Source organism: Mixophyes fleayi, chromosome 3 (assembly GCF_038048845.1).
Source record: "Mixophyes fleayi isolate aMixFle1 chromosome 3, aMixFle1.hap1, whole genome shotgun sequence".
Taxonomy (NCBI): Eukaryota; Metazoa; Chordata; class Amphibia; order Anura; family Limnodynastidae; genus Mixophyes; species Mixophyes fleayi.
This window is the reverse complement of record NC_134404.1, coordinates 100,911,198-100,920,982: the sequence shown is the minus strand read 5'-3', so window position 1 is coordinate 100,920,982 and position 9,785 is coordinate 100,911,198.

Genomic DNA, 9,785 nt, shown 5'->3' with positions numbered 1-9,785 from the left:
ATGGTGGTGATGTAGTCTTGTGAATATCAACCATTTCTTCATGAGTAATAGTCATGATTTCAGGAACCAGTTTAGCTAAGAAACACAAGCCTTTGGAACTCGGAGTCACCCAGGAATAAGCTTTTCTTCCACAAACAAAGTACACATCCTCAGGGAGAACATAAGGGATGGTATGCCCATGAATTATGTCACACAGAGTTTTGATAAAACTACCCATGCCTAGTGTCTCCATCTGCTCTAGACATGTGTCGGCATTAATGACATTTTCACATTTATCGGTAGAGACTTTTCCAATGGATACCTTCTTATGTTTGGTTATACGCCCTAACTTGTGACTTCCATCAATATTCCTGCCTAGTAGTGACCTTGTGAGTCTCTCTCTAAAATGAGTGTGGCGAGCCATTGTCTGATCTGATAGGTCAGCCTCCCAATTCTCCAGGCGCTTTGCGTGAGATATGTTTAGGCACAGCAAAGATCTGCCTATGGAGTATTGTCGAAGCGTCAGACTAGGGGACCTAGTGTTATTGTACCTCCCTTCTATGGGCCTCCCACCCCTTAATTCGAGTACTTCGGATATGTTTAGAGGGAATGGCACTAGTCCTATGTTATGCTGCCCTTGAGGCACGTGAGAGCACACCCAACACTCGGTTTGGTTTAGCACCTTACCCACCAGGGAGTGATAATCCTCCAAAGGATGCCCGCCTATATTCAGAGTACTGGGGGACTGGCATCGTTGGATGCATCTCTCTTCAACTAGGGAGTTGCAGAACTTGCAGATACAATACTCATCAGACAATAGCCCCTCACACTGCCTCCGAGTTCCTGAGCTAGCAGACCTTTTCATAACCCCTGGACCAAGTTTGATAATGGGCTGCTCAGGATATCCTATTAACTTTTCTTCGGCCTCCATTTCATCCGTATCACTCCCAGAACTCTCCTCCGTCCTCCATCCTCCTTCACAAAAATAGAATGTCCTAGAAAAAGTAAAAACAAGGAAAATCCTGGAACAAAAGAAAAACAAAAACCGCCACTCCATCGCTGGAAAGGTAGTTCTGAGGCAACGTCTCTGGTTCAGGTGTCTCAACTGCAGGCTTTAGGTCTCCCGGAACAGGCTTACGAGTGACAGCTCTATGTCGTCGGTCTGAGTCTTGTCTTGCACTTTCTCCGGATTATGGACTCTCCTGCAGTGGGTGGAATGGACCCAAGTGTCTCTCTCTGCAACCTTCAGTGATGTAGTACTGGTCAGCAGCACTTGGTACGGGCCTTCCCAACGGTCTGTTAAACAACCTGAACGTAAGAAATTGCGGATCATAACATAGTCTCCAGGTTCAACATCATGACAGTTCGTCTCTGGCATACCAGGTGACAGCATTTTTAGTTTTTGTTTTTGTTGTTTCAGCTGTCTACTCATTCTTATAAGATATTGTACAGTCACTTCATTATTACACTTTAAGTCGTCTTGTGGACTCACGATCAAATGAGGTTGTCGTCCGAACGGTATCTCAAAGGGGGACAGATTAAGAGGAGGGCTAGGAGTGGTTCGAATGCTGTGGAGGACCAACGGCAAAGCCTCAGGCCATGCCAACCCAGTTTCAGCCATTATCTTACCTAGTTTGTTCTTGATAGTACCGTTTACTCTCTCCACCTTACCACTGGCTTGTGGTCGGTAAGGGGTGTGAAGTCTGCTACTGATTCCCATGAGTTTACACATATTTTGGAAGATATCACCAGTAAAATGGGTACCCCTATCACTTTCAATGATTCTAGGGATACCGAACCTACACACAAAGTCTTGTACAATTTTCTTTGCAGTGAACACAGCAGTATTAGTGGCTGCCGGATATGCTTCTACCCAACCGGAAAACACATCAATACACACTAACACATACTTTAGATTCCTGCACGGTGATAATTGGATATAGTCAATTTGTATTACCTGAAAAGGTCCGTCTGTAGGAGGGATGTGGGATGGCTCAGTTGGAATAGTTTTCCCAACATTTTTCCTCAAACAAGTAAGACATGACATTGCTTTCTTACCAGCTTGAGAGGAAAATCCGGGAGCACACCAGTATGCTCTCACCAGTTTGCACATACCTTCTTTACCCAGGTGAGTCAGGCCGTGTGCTGCTTCAGCCAGGCTTGGATAGTATGTTCGGGGAGCTACAGGCTTACCTTGTCCATCCCTCCAGAGTCCTGAGGACTCTTGACCACATCCCTTCGCCTTCCAGACCGCCTTCTCCTGCAGGGAACACAAATCTTGCATTTCAATTAATTTCTGCGTGTCTAATGTCTGAAAAACCATCATAGTCTCGGTCGATAAAGTCATAGGTTGCCCTGCTGCCCATTTAGCAGCTTCGTCTGCCCTGTTGTTGCCCAATGACACTGGGTCTTCTTCAAAGGTATGGGCTTTGCACTTTATGACGGCTACTGTTTTGGGTAACTGTATCGCTGTCAGAAGTCCTTTTATGTGTTGTGAGTGTGCTACTGGTGTACCTGCTGCTGTCGTAAAGTTTCTAAGACGCCAAAGGGCCCCAAAATCGTGCACTACCCCGAAGGCGTACCTAGAGTCAGTATATATATTGGCTGATTTACCCTCTGCCAATTCACATGCTCTCCTTAGTGCTACTAGTTCCGCCACCTGGGCTGAGTGAGGTGGACCAAGGGGTTCAGCTTCTACCACATCCTGATCGTCTACAACAGCGTAACCAGTACATAGCTCTCCTGTCTCTGTCTGTCTATGGCAACTTCCGTCTGTATAAAACGTAAAATCTACATTTTCTAAGGGGGTGTCACGTATGTCGGGCCTTGCAGTAAAGGTCTGATTCAGGTGTTCCATACAGTCATGCGTGTCAGTATTCTTGCCTAACTCATCATCAACCAGGGTCTCCTCACCTCCCACCCTTTGTGTCTCTTGAGACACATACGGAAGGTATGTAGCTGGATTTAAGGTGTTACATCGTTTGATGGTGATGTTTGAGGGTGCCATCAGGGCTAGTTCCCATTTTGTGAATCTAGCTGAAGAAACATGTCTGGTTTGGGCTGAATTTAACAGAGCTGATACAGCATGGGGTGTATAGATGGTTGAATTATGACCTAATACTACATCTTCGCTCTTACTTACTAAAAGGGCCGTTGCTGCTACACTTCTGAGACATGTTGGGAGTGACCTTGCCACATTGTCTAATTGTGCACTGTAGTATGCTACCGGTCTGCTAGCGTCACCATGTTTCTGTGCGAGGACACCTGCTGCACAGCCATCAGCTTCTGTACAAAATAGCTCAAAAGGCTTTTCATAATCAGGTATTCCCAATGCAGGTGCTCTTGTCAGACTATCTTTAAGGTTAAAGAACGCTTGCTCTGACTCTTCTGTGTGTACAACACGCTCTGGTTTTGAGGAAGAGACTAGCTCCTGCAATGGTAATGCCAGAATAGAAAAACCTGGGATCCAGGACCTACAGTATCCACACATCCCCAAGAAAGTACGAATCTGCTTCTGGCTCTGCGGCAGGATCATGTGTTGTATGGCCTCAATTCTGTCGGTTGTCAGGTGTCTTAGCCCCTTAGTGAGGCAGTGTCCTAAGTATTTGACCTTAGTCTGACATGGCTGTAATTTATCCTTTGCCACCTTGTGCCCTGTTTGTGAAAGATGAAGCAACAACAATTTAGTATCATGCAAACATGACATAAAAGAATCAGAGCACAACAACAAATCGTCCACATATTGAATTAGAACAGACCCATTGTGGGGTTGAAAGGATTGCAAACAGTCATGTAAGGCTTGGGAGAAAATACTGGGCCTGTCAATGAACCCCTGGGGTAGTCTGGTCCATGTATATTGCACTCCTCTGTAGGAGAATGCAAAAAAGTATTGGCAGTCAGGGTGAAGAGGGACTGAGAAGAAAGCAGAACATAGATAAATGACAGTAAAATGACTGGCAGACGGTGGAATCTGCATGAGGATGACAGCTGGATTCGGCACTACGGGGAATTGGCTCTCAACAACTTTGTTAATTCCCCTTAAGTCCTGGACTAATCTATAGCCCCTCCCCCCACTCTTCTTCACAGGGAAAATGGGACTATTTGCTGTACTGGCTGTACGAATTAAAATCCCTTGTTGTAACAGCCTCTCAATAACAGGATATACCCCTAGTTCCATCTCCCGTTTTAATGGATACTGTGGGATTTTTGGAGCTATCCTACCACTTTTTAGATTGACCATGACAGGGGCTACATTTGCCATCAGTCCAGTGTCCTGTCCATCTCTGGTCCATAGGGAACCTGGTATTCCCAGCAACATCCCCTTTACTTGAGATGGACTTTGTTCTATAACAGTAGAGTGTAACATTAACCTTTGAGGGGTGTCCAATATATCCTGTACCTCATGTGCGACCTTCTCCGGCATATCTAAGAACACACCATCAGAAGTACAGTATATGACACATCCCATTTTACATAACAAGTCTCTCCCTAGCAAGTTAGTAGGGGCCGCTGCAGCCAAGAGAAACGAATGCTTAGTATACAGAGGCCCGATAGTAACTTCGGCGGGTTTAGTTAGAGGATAATGTAACACTTTTCCCGTTACCCCCATAGCTGGAATAGTTTTACTGGTCACCTGTAGGTTGAAAGGAGAGGTTATCACAGATCGGGCCGCCCATGTATCTACAAGAAAAGTTTGTTTCCTACCAGCTATGTCAACTATCATTGTTGGTTCTTCACTCTGACTCTCAGTTAACCTCACTGGCTGTAGACTACAGGTATGACCTGACCCCTACCGCTGACTATTGATTTCCCGCGCAGCATTTGCTGCCGTAATATGCGCGGGTAGATGTGAGTCTTCTAGTCTATGTGAATCCCTCCTTGGAGGATATCTATGTGACCCACCTCTCTGTGTATTGAGTCTTTCCTTTTTACACTCTCTAGCGTAATGTCCTTCCTCGTTACAGTTAAAACACCTGATCACTTTAGGTTTCCTGTTATATGGGTTGTATGCTGGTGGTCGTGTATGCACCTTTTCTAGAGCCTGTATACTTACCATCATTAACCTATCACTTTTCTCCTCCCTTTTTCTAAAAAGGTTTTTGTCATGCTCCACAGCAGACTCCCTAAGAGAGTCTACCGTGACGCCTCTCCAATTAGGTAATGTGGTTTGTACTCTCGTCTTTAAATTTTCTCTAAGGCCATCCATCAGTACTCCTACAGCTACCTCTCTGTGATGTGGGTCCTCATTTATGTTGGATATCCCAGTAAATCGCTGTTATAGCTCTAGCAAAGTAATCTGAGGCAGTTTCACTATCCTTTTTTTTTAATGGTGAAAATCTTACTCCAATTTACTACTACTGGAAAACAGATGGCTAAGTGTTTGACAATTTGTTCTATATTCCGTTGGTTAATCTCATCAGTCAAGGTTTCATCTTCCTCCAACAAACAATCTTCAATAAATTTTTGTATGTTAGTATTGGGAGGAAGACACGCCCTCAACACTACCCGCCAATCCTTACTGGTTGGTTCGTGAGCATTTCCTAAATCTTTAACAAATTTCTGACATTTAGCTAACTCTTTTCTAGGATCTGGGAATTCAGTCATAATGGAACGTAATTCTGATCTAGTCCAGGGACAATGCATTGTAACATTTCTTAAAGGAACTACACCATCCTTATCTGGTTTCCCATTGGGAACTGATATTGTGCGGACCGGGAACGCACCCTCTGGTACACTGACTTCAGGAGACACTACAGGATTTACTGGTCCTAGATTTAGAACGCTTTCACTCCTAGTGATCACGCTACTCTCACCTATCTCAGCCATTTTCTCATACTTGCGCTGAACCTCTAGTACACTAACGGCATGGGCAATGGCCGAAATCACAGTGGGTTCATCTTCACTTTCAGATACACTTGATTTATACTGGTTTAAAACAGGATACAACTTAGCAATTTTTCTATTTTCAGTTTTAACAACGGCTGTACTTACCCCTCCCGCCACATAAGGTGGCGGGGGCGCGCTTGCGCTGAGTTCGCCACGCTTCGCAACGGTTACATCCGCCTTGCGCGCGCTTTTCGTCACGCCTACTTCCGGCTCTGCCACGTGTTACTTTCCATTTGCCACAATTTTAAACAATCATTATGTTTATTCCTCACTTACGTTGAGGTAATCAACCATACTTTATCTTTTACAGTTTTTAGTACCTCTGTATTAAAACTTCCTATTGTTGGGAAAGGCCTATCACAATCTTTGGTCATCTTGACCCACGTCTCACAATACACAGTTGCGTATGCACCATATTTCTTACACATGAGAAACTTCGCTGAACCAATAGGGCCTACCTTAGGCAGTACACTGACCTTCTCTAGCATATGCTTAGCACCCATGTTGAACAATATACCTTCTACCCGGAACACAGACACACCGCAATGCTCTGTTCCTTCTGGCCAAATGTGAAACACAGACACACCGCAATGCTCTGTTCTTTCCACCTAATAATTTCAACTCTGTTGCTATACTCACCGCTAGAGATCTATAATACTCGGTGAACGTATTTCCTTTAGCCGCGTTCACTCGCTTTTCTCGCCCCTGGCGAGGATCCCTAATACAGAAATATCACTGTGGGCCCCAAGGGCTATCAGCTCCTCGATACCCTGGCTCAACCACAAAAATCTGCTGAGTTTATTATCGCTGGGAGCGCAAGTTAATACAATCAACCTGCCTTTCCAGTATAATTCCTCCTAGCTGCTTCACCAATTCGCACTAACGGTGCGATCGGATCGCACTGCCTACCAATACTAATTATTAGCAAACCTTGCGATCTATTGGTAGCGCTTTGCGAAAACCCGGTTTTCGCATTCGGTATACCTGCCCTGTATACCGTCCTTCAGTTGGGCAATCCGCCTCGTCAGACAGCAACTGAGCACAATCCACAATAAAACCGTGTATCTACGTTACAACATCACACACTATACACCTTTTCTGCGCAGAAAATCAAAAGTTCCCAACAACAGTAATAATATCTCAGAGGCTTTCACAAGTAAGTATACTATACATGTACAATAACTATCAAAACGATTGTTTAACCACGTGGCAAGTCTACCGGAAGTTCGCGTACGCACAGCAGGAAATACACATACGCTAAGCAATGCAATACAGTTAAAACACACAATGACAGAAAAAAGAAACAGAATTCTCTTTTGTCCCTAGGTTCTAGTTAGCGTGCACTAGATAATGCAAAACGGACATTCGGTTTCACAACACAGAGTAAAATTCTGGTTTTGAACACAATGCGTTCTTACCCGTTTATGACGCGTCTCCACCCTTTGTTGAGGAACCGAAATCCGTTGGTCTTGCGTATCATCGGCAACGAAACCTCCAAAGCTCACGAGCCCCCAAATTGTTATGTGCGTATTGTCGCTAACCAATAACGATTGTCGAACCTCGATTTATGTTTCCAAAGCACAAAGATTTATTCGCAATAAGTGGAATAATATGCTCAAGCGAAGTAATAGTAAATACAGCCGTTACTTATCGCAGGCGCTCTGGATCCAGTGCAGTCATTCAATCCTGAAGTCTGGGGACAAGATGTCTGCACTCTGGATCACAAGCTGCTGCTTATATACACAATCAAATACAGTAATACAATGAAGATGGTATAGCTTGCATCTATTGGTCCGGGTCTCAGGAATGTCCAAGGGGTCGTCAATCATTGGCTGGTTCATCCTAAGGAATCCAAAGGAGGGGGTCATCTCTGCAGGGGGTATGCTCTGCTCTTCCCGCCAGGATTCCTTAGTCTTAAGTAGTTCATAATTCCCTATCATTCATAACTTGCGTATGCACTCTGCGATTCCCTCGCAGAGTGAACCAAACAGTAGGATATGTAACAAGGTTCATTATGATACCACTCATGAGGTTATTCCTTTAACCCGTGCCGTGTATTTCACTAATATGCATGTAACTCTGATATAACATATAAATACTACTATATTTCGACATAACTGACTATGTGTTGCAACTACCATTAATGTGTAATATTTTATAAGTAATCGTGTTTGTGCGAATGTATGGTAAAAGACCAATTACTGTTGCTGCCACGTGTAGTGGATGCGTACGCCCTTTCACGCCGTAGCGTGCCCTTGTACGTCATAGCGTACCGTACGCATCTTTTCAGACAAAGACAACCAGGTTTGCTAGACTTTAATTGAAATGACTTTATCCAATTTGCTGACTTCGACAATACGGATAAGGTAGCGAAGTTGAGGGAGCTGAATTTGTTGGCCAGACATGCAGTTTTTTGAGAGAAATTACAGAGGGTGATGACCAGTGTCACTAAAGCCTGTGCGTGTATTCGGCTATCACAAGAAATTAGGGCAGACTTGTCGATTTAGGTGCGTGTCCTTGATGAATTTAATAAGATGCGCATATTGCAGGATACTGTTGTGTCCAGCTGTGAGCGCCAGCTATGCACATACATGGCTGGTTCTAGGTATTTCTGAGCCTACCTCGATGGGGCATGGTGCGCGGCATTGTGACCCTCAAAATGGGTTTCATCAGGCATTGTTGCAAATCAAGTTATTGCTAGATCTTTTCCCCATCATGGTGGCTATGAAGCTCTGAGCTCGTCTCTTAGTGTACTGTGACATAATTATCTGGTGTGACAATTTAGGGGTTGTCCAGTCCATCAATAAGCAAAGCACCACCTCTTCCTTTGCGATTAGGCATATTAGGTATTTAGTTTCGCGCTGCCTTGAACATTCCATTGGTTTTCGGGCTAAGCACATGCCGGATGTCAAGAACTCTTTGGTTGCTGAACTTTCCCGTTTTAACTGGGACAAATTATTATTGCTGACCTTAATGGTACCTCTTGTACTTCTCATGTTTGGCAGATTATCGAACCTGCATAGTGGGACATGCAGAGACATCTTTGGTCCTATACATTGCAGGCATACAGAGTATTTTGGCAGGACTGAATCAAATTTTCAGCCATTAAAGTTTGCTGGCACTCGAATCAGCGACATGCTGGGCTTTTTTTGGTATAAGTGTAAGACAGATGTTTCCAAGGTGTTAATGTCATGCGGGGTGAAGTGGATTTTACAAAGGGGTTTATAGTCAGGAAGGCTTTGAGAAGATGGGCCAAAACCCATTAAAAATGACACCAGAATGCCTATAAATACTCCTATGTTGCGTAAGCTGATCAATGTGGTTCGGGGGTGATGGCTACCGATTATGAAGTATTATTATTTAACATAGCCTTTTTTCTGACCTTTTTGGGTAACACTGAAGTCACACTCTGATCCGACCTTCTTCCCAGTAGCACTGGCTATGACTTACTTGTTGTTAGTTAGAACTGTTGGCATGCATGTTTGGCTGCTCCACCTTGTCTCTACACTTCTTACCATATACCAATTTGGTTTTATCTTTAATAAATGTGTTACAATTATAGGGCTGAATGCAGCTGATTACGGCGAACATTCCTATAGAAGAGGTGCTGTCACCTCCGTGGCAGTAGCAGGGTCATCTGTGGAGCGCTTTAAAATAATGGGCGGTTGGAAATCCTCTAACTATCTGAAATACATCAGACCCTCTAAATTATAATAACCATGCTCCCATTTTTGGAAACCCAAAATTTGTTTGCTTGTCACCTTTGGAGGTGAGGGCATGAAGGTTTTTACCTAATTTTTTCCTCAGATGATAGACAGTTTTTACCTTCATTGCCCCCCCATCTTCCTTCCTTCCTTTTCAGTGTTTACATGCTAGTTGCAGCCTTCCTTGCTTATCTAAGTGGATCTCAAATTTTATTC